Here is a 19,129-nt window from a genome sequence, read left to right on the forward strand (position 1 = left end):
ACAGCTGAAAAGAGGCATAGGACACTGAGTCAGGAAATTGCAAAAGACTGAAACAGAGTTACTTGTGTCAGTAAAATACACCCCCATGTTGTTTGCTTTAAAGCAACCTTTCATCCTTTATTATAAAAATCTCTGGTGTTGCAGAAGAACTAAGTCCTCAGCAAGGCTGAATAGCCTTCATTCCATCCCTTGGTTTCATGCAAGGGGATTATGTTATTGATGCCCTCCTAAATTCTTATGAAAATAAGATGTTTATCATGAAGACTTGTAAGTAAAATTGATGCCGCATTTATAAATGACATGTTACTTCAAAACACGTGGGATTAACTCTCCCTATCTGATCTGAGATATACTGATGCTTCCCTTTCTTTTAAGTTTGTCTTTAGAAGACTCTTCTTTGAAGTCTTTATTTTCTCAGAAATGTTGGCAACATATATGAACAAAAAATGTCCATCGAATCTACAAAGCCTGGCAAGACCGGGAATTGTCACCATTCAGTCCTTAATCCTTGTTAGAACTTTTTAGGAGTAGACAGAGTATAAGAATATTTCTTCTTTAAAGTGCTTCAGACTCTTTCATCAATACATGTTAGATAAGCATTAAAACCCAACAGCAAATATTGTGTAACGCGCTGGTGCATTGACTTGTCTTGCGTTTAATTAGTCAATTAGTTTTGCATGAATTACAACAGTAATCTAAAACTACCTATTGCTACTAAATAAAGCTAAAAGGGAATAGAAAAACAGCACATTACCTGGCAGAGAGCGGCTGTCCAAGACAATAATCTGAATTTGACAGATACAGAGCTGTTGTTCAGTTTGAACATTTAAAGACTCTTTGGAGACCTGATTGGCTGATTAACACACATGATGTTTGGATGGTTTATTTTGTGTGACCAATTGCCAAACCAACAAGCATCTCAGATTACTGAGGCACAAGAGGTTATGGTGAAGCTCACCATTCAGAACACAATTGCACAGAAGGGCATCCTTGTTCTATAAATGCTACATTGTCTGTTTAGGGTTTTTTTCACAGTTTCTTTGTCTGACATGAAGGATTTTTCCTTATCATCCTCAGTGCAGATTCAAAATTTTTTTTAGATGCTATAGCCTTTAAAATGAGTGCTAATATCTGGGGACCTTGAACACAGTTTGTGTCTAACGCTACGGGAACTCAGCATGTATGGTGATGCTGGTTGTGAACCTGCCTTTTAAAGCCTACAGTAATTTAAGATCAGCGTTAATACTATTTTGTTCAACAAATTAAAAATGTAATAAAAATGCTCTAAAGACCATGAGAAAAAGCTTAAAAGTAAAATTAGAGGCATTCACCGCAACTGTGTTGCAAAAGTCCAATTTTTTTCTCATTTAAACAAAATTGTCCAGTAAATAACAGTAAACAAGCAATTAACTTAAACTTTTTTAGGTTGCTCCTTTAACAGTCATAGTACAAAATACTGCACTAGGCTTTATAGAGTAATTAGAAACTTTGTATTAATAAGCAATGCTAATCAGGACAGTATTAAAAAAGCTGTATTTTGCTGGAGATAATGCAGAATTTGCTGCAGAGCTCCAAAAATTATTTTCCATTATTTCTTCAATTTTACAAAGACTCATTATTTTTGTATAGAAGAGAAAATGGAATAATCTGCAAAACTGATAAAATAAATGCATATTTAGAAGGCAGGTTGTACCTTATACCAGATCATACATTCATTCAATAATTATGAACAAAATGCTTTTTAAAGTTCACATCAAAAGCCTTTCCTTTTTAATTACAAAAGTGACCTTAACTATTTTGTTAACAAGGTATATATGTCCTGACAACTGTTATTTTTCATCAGTCTCACACACCATTCTGGCTTTGTCCCAAGAAATGCTGGAAAGGATGAAACTGCCTGGCCAAAGGAAACAGAAAAACATTTTGATGACTTAGGTTGGAAAAAATTAAATTTTTTTCTTGTCCTAGATATTCACTGAACAACTGATATTAAAGTCTCAAAGCTCTTAGAAGTGCTTTGTTGGAGAATTTTGGCAGTGTCTGGGAGAGATTTTATGTAACAGTAAACTGCTGTTACTTTCACTGCCCACCACTTTGAATGTTCACAGAGAAAAAAAAGCAATTCTCACAATATATTTCTTAGTTTATCTGAAAATAATGATGCTAATGATGATCTGCATTTCTAAGGGCTGTGGCAGTCTCACATTAAAAGTGAGATGAGGTCTTGAATTCCTGGAAGCTCACTCAATAGAAAGTTGCTTAAAGAGAAAGACCAGCCTTATCATGAGAAAGCATTATCATTTAATTGATCTCTGTACTGTCTAAAATTTTAATTTCAATCTGAAATGGTTCCTTCAGAAAGGATGAAATATACTGGAGATAATGCATGGGAGTGATAGGTGAGCCTCTAATGCCAAACTATGGGGAGGACTACTTGCAAGGGGTGTTCATCTCAGCACTGAGGACAACCGCAGGAAGGGAATGTGTTTGCTGACACAAGTACATAAGAAGAGAACTACAAAGAAAGTAAACATGGGTTGCTGAATTCTGACAGAGACCCTGTGGTGACACCAATACCATGTTTCCTATTATTGGAGAGAAGTAGGAAGGGAGGCATTGTTATTGCTGGACGGACACCTTCTGTTAGATTTTGACAACTTGTGTTTAGTCCCAGGTACAGCTTCTCACTCATGTCAGCACAGCCGCTCTCCCCTGCTGTGCCCTTCAGTAGTAGGCCCTTCCTTCCACAGGATCCCCATCCCACCCCAGGAAGGGGAACAGAAAATCATCTCTGGCCTCAAGATTTATGAATCTGTGAGAAACAACCACAGAAAGAGGGATAACTAACTGATACCATGGCAGCGTCCCTGGACAAGTGAGCCTGCAGATGTCTTCTAGGGATGCTGACCACATGGTCCACATGAATGAGCACAGCACAGCACCAGCTTGGCATCACGGTGAGGGACTATAGCTGTCTTTTGTCCATCCACTTCAGAAAGCAATGAGAAGGGCTAAAATCTGTGCCTACACCAAAGCTGAGCTTCTAAATTCAGGGAACTGAGCATGAGGTAGAAGGTCAGAACTAATGCTAAAGTATGCTTCTGAGTGACAGTGCTAATTGACACAGGGCATGCCAGTGGCAGGCAGCTGGCTTGCAGTTCACTGTCAGTTTGAACTCGACAAAAACAAAAGTTAATACTGTCTTGGACCATTGTCTATAAAAATGTATCAATACCAAGACGGCTATTACTCAACTCACCATATCATATGAGACTCATATTGCAGTGTATTTGTGAATAATAATGGCAGTGGAGTTTTACATATAATACAAATCCAACTACTCAAGAGCTCCTCTGAGAAAGGAGGTAGCTGGTTTACTGAAGCATAGGCACATATTAAATGTACCTATTCCTTCCTGGAAGGAGACTGAGATTTTTGTTCCAGGATCATGAGATTAAAGTGGTACAATTGAAGTAAGCTCATCATAACCATTTAGTCTGGATGCTGATCTGAACTTCAGCTCAAGTTTTCTCCTGCCTAATATCTGTTTAAGTACAATGTCTGTTTATTAATAGACACTTTAAAATAAATAATGTTTTTTGCATAAAGTCAAATGATACTGTTAATATTGCAGTACAATTTTTTATTTCAGCTACAATCCAAGGATGTTGGTCTTCTTGAAAGAATGCTTTACGTTTGCAGTGGCAACAGTACTTAAAGCTATACAGAGCTTTGTTCTAATAATGGAGGTTTGATTGTAAACTGTTTCCTGTTGGTGTGAATTTCTAAATGTTTTTTTGGTCTAATCCCCTGCAAGACCTTAATTATTGGGTGATAATCTCCATTTCTCCTGTTTCTCCTACCAGTATATACTCTAGCTTTACACAATTTAGGGAAGATTTTAGCTTGTAATACAGCTCTGCAGGATATTCTTTGGTTTACACACAATTTGTGACTTTGTCTGATTTAAGAGCGGGATTCATCACAGCCATATTTTGACACTGACAGTGCTGACATCTGCATGTGATCTGGATACCTAGATTCCACTTACAGTCAATGGACAGAAGTGAAGTTTGGGACACCTCTCACTAACCTGTTAAAGACATCTAATCTATAATTAAATGATATGTGGCTTCCAAGTGCCTATATCTCTCCATTATATAAAGTATAGATAAAGTGCTCAAGTATAGATACACATGATACTGAACTCTGTATTCAGATGAACCCAGCCCTATATGTTCATAGTACAGTTTCTCAGTACTGCAGTGGACTGAAAATAGTGACCCAGTTCCTTCTTTCATTTCAATGCTTTTAAATCTTAAGTGTTTTGGGTAGGACAAGGGTTACTGTGTTTGTTTATTTAGCTCTTACGAAACAAGACAGTGAAAAAAAAAAATGTATGTTCTGGATTCTAAAAATGTTCTTTTCATTTTCTTTCGAACAGATCCACAACTTAACAGCATACTGTTGAAATCTGAAACTTTGCAATCTTTTCTGTATTGCTGAGAAAAATACATTCAGTTTAGCTGAGTAATGAGTCTCTGAAAAGCATGTGCTGCAATATCTATATTTTGTCTCTGTGTTTGTAAAATGTGCAACTCATGAATGTTACATCACAAGCATTTTTGTAGCTATCATGGCTGCATAGAAGAAAATTTATGGAAGGTGCAGATAAACTGCTTTATTTACATACCATAGACAGCTAATACTATCTTTTTTGAAAGTAAATATTCAAGTCAAATTTTATGTAAAAAAGCATAAGAAAGCAAATCTATGTCTTGTAAGACAAAAAGTGACAAATTTCATATGTGCAATTTTAATTCACAATTTAGTCAACTACTTCACTGCATAAACCATCCAATTAAAACTTGAAATAACATTCAATGCCTTACAGAACAACATAGAGGGCAGCTTATCTTACGTAAAGGCTGGACAGTTGCCCAGAGCTGTAGAAGTGGAGAGGCAGCATTTTTAGAGCCAATTTGTGACTCTACTGATTAAATTGTTAAAAAGACATTAATTTTCATAATGATAAAATGATAAATACTACTAATGTCTAATATTTTTATGGAATTTTGTGAAACTGTATTTTACAGTATGTGAATACATGGCATTCCAAAGTTCTATAAAAGTACCTGGTATGAAATACAATTTATTTTTGACAGATGTGGAAAAGAGGCAGCGGAATATATTTTATTCAGGCAACAAAATAGCTAGGGCTGTCTCTGATGATGTAGATACCAAATGTGCATCAGAGACAGCTCCAAACTTACCAAAAAACCCAGTAACTGCTTGCCCAAGATACTGCCACACCTTTTTGAATAAGCTCAAGTATTCCATAGAAGATCCATTTGCAGAAGAAAATTTAAAATTTAAAACCTATTCTCTGTGAATTATTTGAAAAGTATTGTCATGCAGGTCTGAAGTTTTGTTGACTTAGATAACTGCAGATACACAAGAGCTTGAGTAATAAGACATGCCATAGGGTGTGACAGTGTGTGTTAAGTATGAAGGAAATTCAAATCAGAAAAGTATGTTGCATGTCACATTGCCCAACATGCCAGCTTTTGGGCTGTTTCTTATCTGTTTCTGTGTAAGCATTCTTTTTCAGTGGGTAGACTCAAGATAGTAAGGAGTGAATGGAGAAAACCATAAGGAACCATGAATGTAGAACAGCAGACCAGACCTGCTGTACCTGGGCAATGTGAAATACAGATTTTCTCATCAGTCCCCAAAATGGCAATAACTCCCCTATTGTATACCACCCCTCAGAATTATCCAAATACACTGATGGGTTAACAAGTTGCAAATATAGAGGTTAAAGAGCAATATCAGTAGTTTCCTTCTCACCATCTGCACATTAGCTCTCATTGCAATGGTACCGTAATGAAAACGCATGCTTCCCCACCAGTTCCTTAGTCTGCCAGCCCTCCCCAATGGCAGACACTGCTTCAGCCTGCTCCACGGAACACCCACGGCCCTCCCTCCACCCCTTCTCCCTAATCCCCCAACCTAAAAGGCTGGTGGTCTCACCCCTCCTTGCTCTGACAGCTGTAGTAACTCAAAAACATGCCAGCATACAAAGTCCAAGGCAAGGAAAAACTACTCCATAAATGTCTTACGGCTTATTCATCACAAAACTGGTATTTCAGGTTTCCCCTGGTTCCTTGATTTCCCTTCAGCTGTCCTCACTATCTTGTATTTAAATGTACATATATGAATACATAGATAATCGTACATAAAATAAAGAATGCAATACCTTAAAAGTAACTTTTAAGGCTACTCTACCAGGGTAGAGTTTAGCTGTGCTTATTTGAATATCACCTAAAGCTTTAAATAAAGAAGTATAAACTTGGCCACTAACATTCTCTGTTCTTTAAAACACTGAAGTAGTTCGTGAAGACCAAATATGTCCAAGTTACTAATATATGACTGTAAGTTTTCGTTTTCCTCAGATCACTTCAGATGCTTGTACCAAATCCATTCCCTTGTCTTTTACAAGTTATCTGTGGGAAACCATTCTGTGAGAATACTCATACTATTTTTTTTTTTGAGTAGAAAAATATCTTTTTCTAGTCAGATCAAATAATGTATGTGAGCCTAGTTCAGTGAAACTGAGTGCACTCATGAGACTTACTGAGTATTAGAAACTAAACTGTGTTCTTCAGAGGGGAGAGGATGCTATGAGGACATTGCAAAATACAAGTGAAAAGGTAATGAACCTGAATGCAGTGGTACTAGTGCCTTTGTTGGCATATTGATTTTTAATGGTAAAAATTGTGAAAGCCTGTAACTGTTACTTTCAACTTAGCACTCTTTGTTGCACAGTTACTATGTTAACCAAAACTACTTGTTTCCCACCTGCAAGAAAATGTTCTCTAACTTGAAAGTTTATGATTTATGCACAGATATGTAAGTTGCTAATTCTGTGTTATATTTGTTGGAGGTACACTCAGCTTTTAATCTGGATTTGGATCATGATTAAGAGAGGCATTTAAAAAAGGTAAGCAATAAGTGGAGGTCTATGTTATAGTGGGAAAATGACTAGGGTATATATTACTTAAACATATAAGCATAGTGATAAAAATACTGAGCAATTGATGAAATAATTTTGTTTAATGACATGAAGGAGATATAAACCCTAGCGGTTAAAGAGTGTAGTATAATGTCTTTCTAGTTTGCCTAGAGAGGCAGCTGTTTTGGCAGAAGCTTTCATCCCTGAGGGATCAATCCTTTACTGTAGTATCTACAAGGGTAAAGCAGGCTTCTTTTTATGGGCAGAAATCCACACAAATCCTGCCAACTGAGTCTCCTCAGGAGACAGATACATTTTATGCAACTCCCAGCAGGCCTCAATACTGCAACAGCAGCACCTTTCCCTTACAGCTCACTTTTTTTTTTTTTCTCTCTGGACTAATCAGCTTCTTTCAAGCCACTCTAAGTATGTCTATTTGAGACAAATACAACACTTTAAGCTACCACAGCTAAAAGAAGCAGATCAACGTACAGTTTCACTGTAGCTCTACAGCAGCTATTTTATGCATGAGGTTATTTTAAAGATGGTGACCCTAGCACTAACACAAACCGTCTCTCAAAAGTCAGCCCAATGTCCACAACAGAACTGTTCAATCTATTCTAATTATGCTGTTGAATTTTAGGATTGAAATTAAATGCAGTCCTTTGACAGCCTCCACGTTGAGGCACAGAGGGTTTTTTAGGTAGCTTATGCTGCTATGGCTCTCCTAAAAAGCAGGGCAGAAAATGAGTCAGTATATTGCTGGACTATCTTGAGGATTAAAGCCCAGCAGCCTGAAACCTTATATCACCTTTCTTCTTCCTCTACCTTCAAGACCTTGTGTCTTCTCACTGCTGACACCAGCCTTCCCTACTGCTGCTTAAAAAAATCACTGCTACATGCTCTAAGACAGGAAATTACCAGTTCTCTGAAGGGAAAAAAAAATAATCAAAAAAACACCTTGGATATGCCCTTCTCTCTTTAGGACGAGCGACAGTCTCTCATGGTTCTCATGCAGCAGCAAGTAGGCAGCCCATTTCTATACTCAGAAGGGTCCAGATAAACAGTTCTATCAAACAAAGAAACAGGGATTCCCTCTGACAAGGTCACAGGAGCAGATGTAAATGAGCCTGGGAGCATGAGTTCAACCAAATACAAAAGGTTCTGTGCTCAGTGGGGTTTGGTTAAATAATTCAGGTCCGATCTCTTACAAAGACAAACAAAACCCATTCCCTTCTCAGTGGGGTAACAGAAGCAAACACACTTAAGTTAATGAACACAGCAGGGATTGACCAAACAGTTCAAACTCCCCTTTTGGAGCAGCATGAATTCCTATGAAGCAAATAACCTTAGCCACTTGACACATGAAAACAGAACCTGCTCTGCTTTGCTTGGATGAATGAAAACTTCCTTGATTACAGAAATCCTTCAATATTTAGGGGGGCTAAATTTACTATTAAATGCTGATTAAAGAATCATTCTTTTGTTTCTGACGATTCACATGCCAAGTCAAAGTAATGGCACCGAAACGTCCTCTTCAAGCATTCAATCCCACTGTTTCTTGTACTGCCATCACCCATCTGTATCCACTATTCTTTCTATGCAGTTGGTCATAGAACTGTTCCTAAGAGGTCAAAAGGATCATATGGAAAATACATACACATGTATTTATGGTACCCCTGGCAGATCACTATAGGATGTAAATACCATACTGCAATACTAGAACCTCCCAAAACATCAAAGTAATATACAGGCACTATCTCTTCCAGTGCTTTCCTCATTTCCCCACTTCACCTCCCAGTATGCACCATGTTGCACATAGTTCTTCCTATTTTCATATCACCTTGTGTACTTGTATATAGGTATACACAATTATTACTATTAGAAAACTATCTACTCACTTTTGTATATTCAGATGCCATAATGAGAAGGAAGTAGATGTTTTCTTGAGACAACAGCAGAATGTAAGATTCTCTGCTAATAAAACAACTCTAACTGCTGTTCAAAGTACTTACAAAATAGGCTGTTCAGCATACAGTTATAACTTCTGGTTTCATCCAGTACATGTTGGTTAGTAGAGAGGATTGATTTAAAAGTAGGATTTAAGCTTCAGTTATTAAGAGATAACAACCTACTTACCCAGGATACAGTAACACAGAAATTAGAGATCCTAATTTAGGTGGCTAATTTAGGTATCACAAACTATAGCCCTGCCTGTAAAAATTACTGTAGCTATACATTAGGGATAAAACTCCTAAATGGGGGGAAAGAAAAAATAGTAAGGAAAAAAATTGTAACTACCTTATTTAAGTTAAAAACTTAATATATCCTAGATCCTAGATCCTTAATAAAACATATCATTCAGTGCAATTAAACTATCAATATAAGTATAATAATTTCAAAGTAAGTTTGGATATGTCAACCTACAGTACCTTTGCTAATTTTTCAGAAAACAGATACAAGAAAATAAAATCATAGTCTTAAAGTTAAAATACATTTGCATTGAGAACAATATTACTTAAGTCACCATTTTACATATACGATATTTCAGCAATGCCAAAGTGTATCCAGAAATGCAAGCTTATTATCTAGTAAAGCAACATCTTGTTTCATTAACCCCTTTCTATGCTATTCCATTCAGAAGAAGAATCTACTTTAATTGTGGAAATGACAGGTTTTTGTATCCTATTACAACACAACTATTCATCAGCAACAAAAACCTTGCTATGGCCTACAATTAGCATACAGAAGTCATAACAGCAAAGGCCAGCATTCTCTCTGTTCTTTTCTCAAAAACAAACAAACAAACAAAATTAAAAAATCTGAAGACAACTAAAACTCACTCTGAAAATATAACACATCATTCCACTTCTGCTAGCTTGAAGATATATGCCTCTGTGAAATTCTTCAAAATAATACTTCCTTAGGTTAATGTCTCTCCCTTCTACTCTGTTTTCACCTTCTACATTTGTCATTATTCTAAGGCTACATTTTTTTTGTACCTTCATAATGACAACTGAGAGGCAAAATTAAAAACCAGAAGGATAAAGAATGCAAACATTTATAACTCTAAATATAAAAATAGCATGGTAAAATATAAATATTGGTTACTGTGGATGAGCATCAGTTGTGCCATATAAAAGGCACAACTGAAAAGTTGAAATAATGCATCCCCATATCCAGCATAACTACATCAAAACATCTCATTTTGAATAACTACATCAGAAAAACATAAAAACAAAAAACTACCTTATGACCTTAGCCAGCACAATTATATCTGCATAAGAACAAGAAAATAGAATCTCTTTTTTCCTTATTCTTCACAAATACAAAGCATACTCATGTTTTGTAAATACAGGGTATTACGGCATATTCTTTTCTACCTATTTTCCTTAAATATACAACCCAGAGGTAAAAAAAATACACAAGCTTTTTTCATTCCTTGCTAAAATATGATGTTGTGGTTTCTAATAATTGAGTCCCCTGATTCACCTTTTGTAGTGTTGGTGAGAAGGGAAAGAGGCTGTCTAATGGAAGATGGGGAGGTAGGATCCCTGTGTGATACAATGAGTAGAGATCTTAAAAAGTCCTCAGGGTAGAAAGGAATCCTTTAGTTTAATATTATCTACAAATTATTATAAAGATGTACATTCTAAAAATGGGTTGGTGTGATAGGCCCATTGCCTTCTTCAGCATCCAGCACCAATTTCCCTCCATAGTCTATTTTGTTCTCTCCACCTGCTCCCAACTGCAACTCCCTTGCTCATCCAGCTTGAGTCTCTGCCCTATGTACACTTTTTTCTGCCTCTGAAACAAGTCTTCAGTTCCAGGTTGCAGTTTATATCTCACCAATTTTCACTTCTAAGATCAGCAGGAAGGACTGCTGAGAACACAGGATCCAGTACCCAGATTCAGACCCAAATCAATCCATGGTAGAGCATGCAAAAGCAGTTAAATTCTAGAAAAGATTTGTTCAGTGGAGAGTATACTCAGCAAAGGCAGAATTGTCAAGGAATTTAGCAATTCCAATTGCTAAGAAATCAGACACCTACATTACTATGGGGAGCTTATTTGCATCATTAAGTGGTTCTTTTTTTACTTTGTTTTGTGAACTTGCCCTGAGGGCCGTATTAAGAATGCAAACTATAGGAGCTCAATTTAGTTATCACAACTCCTATGGCATTTTAATTCAATAGCATGGCAAAATGTTGAAACATCCTACATAAAATGTTTCAAATTTCCATCTCTCAATAAAGTCAGCAAAGAAAAGCAGCTATGTCTCTCAGAAGCCAGGTTCTTACAGCTGGTAGTTTGAACACAGCCTTGTGTCACTACAAAAATTCTAATCCTCACTGCCAAATACTTACATTGTTATGCCAGAGATTTTAAAGGAATGTCACAAAACATCTAATTTCTAATGTTTAAAAAACCACTCGTTAGAGCATGCTGAAAGTAGGCACATTTCTCTATCTGCAATACTAATCAAATACATTGCAGTAGGAAATGATTAAGTTTTTAAAAAATCAAATATGCATTTTGCATGTATGCTTTTGCCATTTTAGTCAGGACAGAAATGGTGAGGGGTTTTTGGATTTTTTTCTTTGCATTTTTAATACTTTAAAATAAATATTTGTTCTTGGTATTTCTTGATTTCAGAAAACAAGCAGTGAGAAGTACAATTCGGAAGCTGACACTATGAGTTTGAAACTAACACAGGAGACAAATTCAGATTTTGTCTTTTTTTGTCTCCTTTTTGCTTGTACCGTAAACTGCAAGAATGTCTAACTGCTGAGTGGCAAGCATGAATGCTAAAATCTTCATTAATCTATTTCTCTGAAAAAAAAAATCTAACTTTTGAGATGATGTACTGCTGTTCTGTGACTGATTTTACTAATTTCTATAAGTAAAACTGCAGAACACATGCAGAAGGCAATGCATATCATTGCACTGTCAATACCACCACTGCAGTGACAGCAAACCATAGAATCATAGAATCAGCCCCGTTAGAAAAGACCTCTGAGATCATTCAAGTCCAACACTTGATCCAACACCACTGCAGTTACTAGACCATAGCACTAAGTGCCACATTCAGTCTCATCCTAGAAACCTCCGGGACGGAGAATTCACCACCTCCCTGGGCAGCCCATTCCAACGCCTGGTTACTCTCTCCATAAAAGTTTCTTCCTAATATCCAACCTAAACCTCTCCTCCCACAGCTTAAGATCGTGCCTCTTGTCCTACTGCTGGTTGCCTGGGAGAAGAGACAGACCCCCACCTGACTACAACCTCCTTTCAGGGAGTTTGTCTCCCTTGAACCTCCTCTTCTCCAGGCTGAACAACCCCAGCTCCCTCAGCCTCTCCTCAGAGGACTTGTGCTCGAGTCCATTCACCAGCCTTGTTGCTCTTCTCTGGACCTGCTCCACCACTTTGACATTCTTCCTGAACTGAGGGGCCCAGAACTGGACACAGTACTCCAGGTGTGGCCTCATCAGGGCTGAGTACAGGGGAAGAATCACTTCCCTGGAACTGCTGGCCACACTGTTCCTGATCCAGGCCAGGATGCCATTGGCCTTCCTGGCCACCTGGGCACACTGCTGGCTCATGTTCAGCTTCCTGTCAATCCAAACTCCCAGGTCCTTTTCTTCCTGGCTACTCTCCAGCCACTCTGTGCCCATCCTGTAGCTCTGCATGGGGTTGACCAAAGTGCAGGACCTGGCACCTGGCCTTGTTGAACCTCATCCCATTGGAATCAGACCATCTCTCCTGCTTGTTCAGGTCCCTGTGAAGAGCCCTCCTGCCTTCCAGCAGGATCAACACTCCCCATCAGAAGGGTGTCATCTGCAAATTTGCTAATGGTACACTCAATCCCCTCATCCAGATCATCAGTAAAGATATTAAACAGAACTGAGCCCAATGCTGATCCCTGGGGGACACCACTAGTGACCAGCTGCCAACTGGATGCAGCACCGTTCACCACCACTCTCCGGACCCAGCCCTCCAGCCAGTTCCTAACCCAGCACAGAGTGCCCCTGTCCAAGCCATGGGCTGCCAACTTTTGCAAGAGTCTGCTATGGGAGATGGTGTCAAAGGCTTTGCTGAAGTCCAGCTAGACCACATCCACAGCCTTCCCCTCATCCACCAGGCAGGCCACCTGATCATAAAAAGAGATCAGGTTGGTCAGACAGGACCTGCCCCTCCTCAGCTCGTGCTGTCTGGGTCTGCTCCATAGTTCTAAAGCTCTTTGTGGCTAAAGTTCTTTGACTCCAAACACATTTTGAATCCCATTACAACTCTTTGTTATATGTGCTATCCCTAGGTGCCAAACTTGGGAGTACAGCCAACAGTTTGCTAATACTGAGGCCACATAATGGAAGGACACTACGCAATGGTCATGCTTGAAGCAGGAGTCTGCCAGAAGGTGTAGCAAGATGAGCTATTTAGTCTAAAGGACCAAAATTTAAAAAATATATCAAAATAAGAAAAGCCATGAGATACAGTTATTTTGTGCAACATGCTTTCTTAATGTTCCCACAACACTTTGTTCATCACCTACAGCTGAGTCTTCCACTGGAAAACCTTAAAGAGGGACAAAAGTGAAATAACTACCAAGCTTGCTGTTAAAACAACTGGAAGTCTTTTGGGGGCTACAGATTTTCATGCTGAAAGAAAATAAACACTGTTAAAACAATCTTGCATGTTTGGACAACTCCAGTTGCAGAGTTTCATGCTTTGACCATTTTATGTGGTTTGATGCTGTCTTTATCTTTCATAGTAACCATATGAAAAGAAAGTCAAATCCACCTATTCTCAAATATTTGAACTTCTACAATGTTTAGGTATTCTGCAGTTTGTTGATAGCTGACTTAAACTACAAGTTTCCTTACAGTCTAAATTTATTAGGCAATTTATATGATTTACACTATTATTCAGAGCACTTCTTTCTTGTTGGGTGGAATTGAAATATATTTAATAATTTACATTCAATATTCATGACACCAAGCTGAAAGAAAATGCAACAGCACCAAATGAAAAAAAAAAAAAATAATCTGACTTAAGTTTGTTCTCTAGTGCTTCCTGACTTTATGAATTAACATTAATTCCATTTCTTAGGTCTTACAACCACAAAGGAAAAGAGTATATTATGATAAGGCTCCATTCTTTTCCTCCTTCATTTTTGGAAATTTTTGAAAGTGCTCTACCTACTTTAATATACTTTTGGAAATGCTTATTCATTTTTTATCAGCAAATGCTCTTCATTCACCCTTCTGATGACAGATTATTGTACGTGTCATGAGACAGGAAAGCACCATGTCCTGAAAATAAAAAAATATTAGCACAGAACTGGAAGCTTGACCTTGAAGAGATACGAATAAAGAAACTACCTAAAGACAGTGCATGAACTAAAACTAAAGATAAAATCTTCAAAAGAAGGAGCTGAACATGATCAATCTCCACTCCCTCTTCCTGACACAAATATTACGAATTAAAAATCTTAAGGTTGCAAAGATAAAACCAAAATGTGACTCCTTCTAGTTTGCCAGCCACTGTGACCTGCTTAGGTAGTCCTTTGCTCTTCAGTAAGAGTTTACCACTGTTTTGATTGTTTGATCATTAGACTAACAGCTACAAAAAATATTAGATAGATTGTAAAGCCAAATAGAGTTCCACAGTCATTTTGTCCAACATCCTCTACTCTTTAAGTCATGGAATATTACCTCTTTACTCCTATAACCCAATTACTTTTGTTTGAATACTGCAAACTTTTCTTCAAATGTCCCAAGATTCAAAATAAAATTACAAAAGTTGGCCTAACAGCTCACAAATACATTCAAGTCAAGGAATGTAGGTTTGGACTGAGATGCATATATGGAACTCAGCCAGTTTCTCATTTTCATTTGACACATAAAACAGGTGGTCAGTGACCTCCTGTTTTCCTATCTAACCTCCTCCTTGGTTCTGGGCAAATATTATGCCACATATATTACACAAACAGACAAAGAAACTGGTAACATTCTCTATCAGTGATTTATAGCTATGACCTAACCCTTTTGTATTAAAAAACAAAATATAATTACATTTTTCTAATTATTCCAACTTTGGAACAAAATTCATTTAGCAGCACAGATTATTAGCATGGTCCAAGAACATTATTCTTGATCCTCACAGAAGAAAATTGACAGCTTTAATTCTGGCAAATGGTGTTAAGGAATATAATTAATAGAGAATTCTATTCAGACACCATAGTTGCTAAAGCAAAATCTTCCTCAAGAAAAATGAATCTCTACAAAAGCATCATGTGATGTTGCAGTAGGAGATAAAATCAGGTGACTGTAGTCCCTTTCCTTGAACTGAAATGGGTCCAATAATAGCCAGAGTAACTGAAAACAAAACAACCTGCCCCTTGTAAAAAGAGGACAAGATAATTTAATTAAGAAACAAAGGTTACTAAAGAGGACTTTTTCTAAAATGAAGAAAAACAATGAGTGTCAGAAAAATATACTAGAAAAGAAGCATGATGTAGTGAACCAAATCCAACACAGAAAAGTGATGAAAGAAAAACAATTTTAAAAAACACCAGCTCGTGACTCAATAATTGCTTTTTTCTCTCCTTTAACTTGCCTGTCCATAAATTTAGGCTGCCCAAAGGATCTCCTGCCTCCATAAAACTTGGATTCTAAAATGAGGATTTTGCCATAGTAAGAGCTGAGTGAGCTTAAGTCCTATATATACTACACAGAAGTGACAGATGGAATTAAGTTAAGGAGACTTTTTTAATATACTATTAATGATGCATTCATTTACAGTGGAAATTGCTGAAACAGAATTCCTTCACTTTTTACTGCAGCTGCAGAGTCTCAATATTTAACTACATTGCGGGGTTGTTTGTTTTTGGTTTTTTTTTTTAATTTCCCTTTGTAATATTTCAAAGTCTCCTCCTTTACATGTAAAATACCTGTTCAGATTAGTGTATCACTACACCATCTGAAGAGTTTGTCTACCCGTGCTAATTTGGTTTTCCACCATTCATGAAGACCTTCCACGAAGGCCACAGTTAGTATTTAAGCTATTCCACATCTCCATCATATAAATAATATAAGGCAGTCTTCATTAACCTAAATTATTTAGAACTGCCATAAAAGAAAATTCATTAATACCCAGCCTCCCTCTGCCTATTCAAAATGATCGGCTGTTTTGCACTGAAGACACTTACATTGTAAACACTGTGTTGCAAACTAAGCTAGCTGGGCCCTTACAGATACATGGAGTTACAGCTCTGTAATAAATTGCACAAATAATAGAAACATCTGGAGTATAATCTCTTCTCTGAATTTTTTCCACCATGTAGAAGGAGTAGATATTCAGCACTCATGCTCAAGTACAATATTCAGAGTTAGCAGACAATAATGGAAGGAGAAAGGCGAGAGTTGATTTAAAAATAAGAAGAGAATCACTTGTGCATTATTCCTATATTTAATACTGGTACATAAAAGAATATGCAGAACATCCTCCAATGGAATCTGCAAGCACCTATTTCATTACTATTTGATTAGTAACTTGAGAGTCACAGATGGAATTCACTATGGAAACAGGAGTGATTATTATGGAGACCAACCAAAGAAGAAGGGACATCTTCATGAGGCATCAGCTTCCTTCAGTTTCTCTCTTTTTCCCAAAACACCTTTCAATAACACTTTCAGTAAAACTCTTTTCTGAAAGAGTAGGATGGCACCTGAAAGTCCAGAGATTTGCAAATGTTACTCTGTTTTGTTTTGTTATCCTATTCATCTCACTGGAAAAGCAGTGAAGAACCTGTGCCAGTTCTGTGACCCTGCAAGACTGCAGGTAACGTGTTGTCCTAGGCACACCTGGGGACACTCTGGTCTCTGGAATATGAACAGGGTAACTTCTCAGTCTTTTCTAAAACTCATTGCCTTTTAGTGGCCACTTCAGCAAGAATGAACCTGGGACAATTGCTCCTCACCACGGAGAATCTTCAGACCATTCCCTTCAAGGACTGTGTGCTAGCAGAGATCAAGTAAAGAGAATGATGGAGTATTTTCCTGGCTCTGGTACTAGTTACACCAGGAGCTCTGTACAAACCATTAACTAAAGCCAGCAGTGTTTCGAGATAATAATGCTAGAGTTGTGGGGCTCAGAGCAGCCCAGAGTAGGGAAACCAGCTCTGCAGTTGCATGGAGCAACAGTAGCTCCATCCAGATCCACTTCCTCCAAGGTCACCTCGACCACAGAGCTTCTTGCAGGCCCGTCTCTGATGACGGCAAATGCGGCAGCACGTTTTTTGCTGCTCCCCGCCCATATTTCCCAGCGGAGCTCCCCGGGGCGGAGGGACCCCGGACCACGGCTCCGCTCGGGGTGGGCGCTGCCGAAGGGCGCGGGGATGCGGCGAAAGGCGGCCCCGGCACCGTGCTCTCCGCCCCGCGGGGATGCGCGCAGCGGCGCGGGGGAGGGATCGCGCCTTGCTCCCCCCAGAGCTGCGGCCCCGGCCCGGCCCCGCCGCCCGCCTCCCTCCTTGCCCCGCTGTCAGAGCCGGCCGCCCGCGGGGCAGCGGGGCACGGCGGGTGTGCGGCGTCTCCCTGCGGTGGCTGCTTTGGTACCGAGGGCGGCGGCTGCGCCCCACGCGGGGTCCGTCCGTCTATCCATCCATCCATCCGTCCATCCCTGCGTGGGCGGCGGCTCGTGTGTGTGTGACTGACAGTGCGGCGCGCACAGCGCGGGGCAGCCGCCCCTCGCAGCCTGCCGGGGCCACGGCGGCGCGCCGCGGCTGCGGCAGCCCCTTCTCCGTCCCCCGGAGCCCTCCCCAGTGGGGGCGACCTCAGCGGCCTCGCTGCTCGTCCTCCTCCTCCTCCCTCCTGGCGGGTAGGTTACGTTACCTGGTCTCTAGCTCGGGCTGGATCTAATCTCGCGGCCGCCGCCGGCTCCTCTCCCTGCCGCGGGTGCGAGTGGGGGAATTAATTTATTTATTTTCCATGAGGTGCCCTTGGCAGCGGGAGAGCCCGGGCCGGGTGGCAGGGAGGGAGGCCTGGGTGCTGCTGTGGGGCCGACGGGGCGCCCCTGTCCCGGGAGTGCTGCCGGGGAGCGGCCGAGACGCTTCAGCACCGGCGCGGGGGGGCGGGGGCTGCGGAGGAGACGCCTCTCGGGCTGCCCAACCCGGCTCCGCGGGGCCGGCGGGGGCGCGGCGCCCGGCCCGTGGAGAAGGGGATGGAGCCAGCGCCAGCGGGAGGTGGGGTGGGACGAGACGGGACGGGATGTACCGCGCTGTAGCGCGCTGCTGCGGCCGGGCGGGCAGGGCCGGGCCCCCGCGCCACCTGGAGCCAGGCGTGAGCCCTCCCCGCCCACCTGCCCGCCCCGCGGCACCCAGAGCCGCTACATTCTCCAGAAATTCTGTCCTTAAGGCTAAAATCCTGTAGTGAAAGAGATCAACATAATCATATAATTGCATTATTAAAACCTTTACCATCATGCCTATTATGCATAAAGGTTGCACATTATGTACAATACTTAAAGTAGTGTAAGGAGGCTGGAAAAATTGTGGTCATTGATATTGTGTTGCAAAGTGTACAAAAGGAAATGTGATTATCATAGTATATATTTAAAAAAAAAACTTTATTGCATGCACTTTGTTAGTGAGAGCTTTATGAATAGGATCTTTACAGGCATGTAAAGGAACTGAGGCTGCCTGTGTATGGATAAGAGGAGAGAGAACTTGGGGATATTCTAGTTTGCTGAGCTGCTAGTGAAGGAAGGAAAGACTTGAACTTGTGCAGTTTATTTTTGTCTGTTTATTTTCCATTAATAACGTTTGAATCCCTTAGCTAGCACCAGCCACAAAATGTTTAGAAAAATAATCTGGAAAGGAGCATGTTACCCTTCAAAAAAGTGGCAACATGAATGGCAATGCCCATTACACATTCAAGAATCCATCCACAGAGGACTGCCATCTGAAGCACAAGTTAACAGAAATCAGGTTTCTTTGGCTCTTTTTCTTATGAATCTGTTTCCTTTTATGTGAGAAGTGTTATTAATTATTCTATGTTTTAAACTATAATCATTAAACTTGTAGATACCAGTAATGTAACATTTTATCATTCCTTC

General features: G+C 39.7%; 1 protein-coding gene across 2 annotated transcripts in view; it reads right to left on the reverse strand.

Moving 5' to 3' along the window:
• LOC108508757 (monocarboxylate transporter 2-like) overlaps positions 1–18,091 on the reverse strand; it is a 79,467-nt gene extending 61,376 nt beyond the window's left edge. The window contains exon 1 of one of the 2 annotated variants that reach the window (XM_017837825.1): positions 755–800. The gene's annotated coding sequence lies outside the window, so the exon portion shown is untranslated. Of the gene's footprint in view, positions 1–754; positions 801–17,907 lie in introns of those variants that run through there. The other variant, XM_017837826.1, reaches the window with a different exon arrangement.
• Positions 18,092–19,129: the final 1,038 nt, after the last annotated feature.

The sequence above is a fragment of the Lepidothrix coronata genome, unplaced genomic scaffold (assembly GCF_001604755.1).
Source record: "Lepidothrix coronata isolate B3197 unplaced genomic scaffold, Lepidothrix_coronata-1.0 Scaffold311, whole genome shotgun sequence".
Lineage (NCBI taxonomy): Eukaryota > Metazoa > Chordata > Aves > Passeriformes > Pipridae > Lepidothrix > Lepidothrix coronata.